Below are 3,099 nucleotides of genomic sequence, written 5' to 3'. Positions count from 1 at the left end.
CACGCACCGCCTTCACTGTGTTTACCTTCAGAATCATTAGAAAGGCTAAGAGCGACCGCAGACACACACACACACACGATTTAAACGCAGACTTCTGTTCCTCCATGTTTCGTTGTTATCGTTTCACTGAGCGGACCGCCCCTTTTTTTTCAAACGCTCCCTTTTTTGGTCCATCTGCGGCGGTAATAGGTTTTGTGCGCTGTGATGATTCAGCTGTACCTTTAGTAATGAATATTAAATGTTCATTTGATCATTGGTTTTATTATGAAAACGTTGAGACCGGAAATACTGTTTTCAACCCGTAACTTTACATGGAGGCTGCCGCATACTTCAAATCATCTTCGTAATATCTATCAAACTACAGTATATATCCTACATATCGACTGGACGTGGATTCTAAAAGTACAATATACACTTCTCGCTAGAAATCTAATCAAAAAGCGTTTTAATGGCCAAACTATCCTACAATTTAAGATTTTACAGAGAGGGTTATTTGTGAATAAACGACCATCTGTAACGTTTGCATTCAACGGGAGCAGGACGTATTAAGCACTTGAACAAACGACATATTTGGTCGTAATAATTGGGCCTGAGCAATCGGCATATTTGGTCGTATGAGTTGGAGGACTTGTTGTGATAAACAGTGTTTCCCCTACCAGTCTCTTGGAGGGATGCTGCGCACCGCCAACGGAGACCCGCGCCCCCCCTGAAATTCAAGGTGTTTAAAAAAAATATATAATAGTTTTCTTTTTTTATTATATATATATATATATATATATAGCACCACATTGCAACTAATCTATATCTATTGTCGCTTTTCACATTGAACATGTGCTCTTTTATTAAATAAACTAAACGCTTTCATTTGAAGTTGTGAGTTTAGTGTTTTAGACCCTAAGAAACACTGATGCATCAAAGTAGTAAACCTAGGGGAAACACTGATAAATGAGAGGTAATATTCTATTTATGGTATTATTTTCACATATTTCTCTCCATTCTTCCTTCTACCAACGGTGTCGCAGTTTCTCGTCTCTCCCGTTGTTGTGCTTAGTGCGTACGCATGGGTCAGAGTTTGCGTGGAGGACCGCACATTTTCCCATCAAGTTTTTTTTGTGTGGCCTACGCCATCTTTTGAGCGTACGCACCGTTTATAAATGAGGCCCCTGGATTAGTACACCTGTGGTATGTACTATAATCCTGGGGTCCATTTATTTCCCCCCACTTTAAAAATGGTGTGTTCATGTATGATGTAAGGCGTGTTAAAATTAAATTCATGACACGAGCAAATGCTACCCTGAAACTTCTCTATAGTAAACTAAATAGACTCATTAGTGAAAGGGAAGGGAGAACTGCTTCTTTCTCTTAGGATGATTTGAGGTTAGTCAATATGAGTCAAGAATACAAATAAACTCCAGCGTCTTGTTTGAAGACAGTTATCTGGTGCACTTGGAAGTATCCAGTCTTTTCTGAGTTTAGCGTCGATTTCACCAAACAAATATTAGCCCCATGTGACGAAGCTCTAACAGGACACAAGCTTTAATGTGGCTGAGAGGATTACTTCCTCTGAGTGTGCGTGTGTGAAACATTCATTATGTAACAACCGGAGGTAGAAGCATAATCAGGACCTCTGATGCCATGCTATAAATCTAATGCAGAAAGACAAGAATACAAATGCATGCACACGACTGCACACAGACAAATTACAGTAGCTGCTGGCTCAAAAATTTAATATATTTATGACATCAGCCAAAGCAATGGAAATGTATTTTTAATGTTTGATGCAAGGGAAATAATGATTGAAAAAATATATCAAATCAAAATGACTCAAATAACCCACAGAAGAGTGAGCTATTACAACTAGTGATTTATATTACAAGCACAGTATCAATATCAACTAATCAATGACCATCACTATTACAAGTTACAGGACAGTGGGTATAAGAACAGACATTTACTTTACCATCAACTGTGAGGGTTTCTCTTCATAATATACAAAGCAAATATATATATTCAAACTTTCCGTTGATTGACAAACTACAACCACAGCAATGCTATATCCTGAACCTCAGTACATAACATGGTGAAACATACCCAAATGTACCTGCACGTAGTTACTCTAATTTTACCGTTTGTCTGTCATTCAGAAAACATTATTTCACTTGGTGGTTTGTGAATGATACTTCCAGTCACCAGTCTTCATACCTATTTACATTCCAAAGCTATCCGTTTTCTTTCAGCACTTCCTTTTTTTCCAGGCTGCTGACAGTTGAGGCAGCAACATGTGTAAGTGCTGACATGACACACAGACAGAAATGTTAAAAGGTGTTTAGATGTGGTCTGCATGGTAAATCAGATAGGCTTGTGTTGCCAGGCTTATTTCCACTTAATTTACAAAGTGTTCTACGGTCAGTTGTTTTACTTTCCCTTAGCTTCAGTATGACAATACTTTTGTCATATTGAGTACGTTTTGCTGTCTTCTCTGAAATGTCAGTAAAACGCCAGTTTTCTGGGTAGCATAAGCCCTGGATTTTTACATGAATGTGTGTGTGTGGATGCTAATTTGCAAAATCAGCATAAAGAAACAAAAAAAGAAAAGGTAGGGAACGGCTTAAGGCAATGTTAGCGTGTATATGGCCAGTGGTCTCCAGCTGCAGCACTGTGTGCCTGGTGTGTGCACGTGTGTGTATACGGGCTGTTTTCAGCACCATGCAGGGTCCAAATGTCCTTGCAAGAACAAAACAAAGAAAGGGGAAGAAACCTTTGTTTGTAATTGCTTTCCCATCATACTGTTTTAAGTCCAACATATAAATGCATATCAGTGGGAAACAGCAAAATTGCTGTTGGCATGGATTGTCAAGTACACAGCATTTTCTGTCCTAATGTTTTCTTTAGAAATGTGAACAGCTTTGCATAACAACTGTAAAACATGAAAACCAAAAGTATATTAGGAAATGTTTCACATGTATGGAGGTTGCAACAGCACATTATTTCAATAAAGTTTTTCTATATTATCTTTAGATTGCACTTTCTGATTCCATTGTTGAGGTATACTAAAATAGATTTATACTGTGCAATTTTCCAAAATCACATTGGTTTCTC

This window comes from Gymnodraco acuticeps, unplaced genomic scaffold (assembly GCF_902827175.1).
Source record: "Gymnodraco acuticeps unplaced genomic scaffold, fGymAcu1.1, whole genome shotgun sequence".
Lineage (NCBI taxonomy): Eukaryota > Metazoa > Chordata > Actinopteri > Perciformes > Bathydraconidae > Gymnodraco > Gymnodraco acuticeps.
This window is presented reverse-complemented; position numbering follows the sequence as displayed.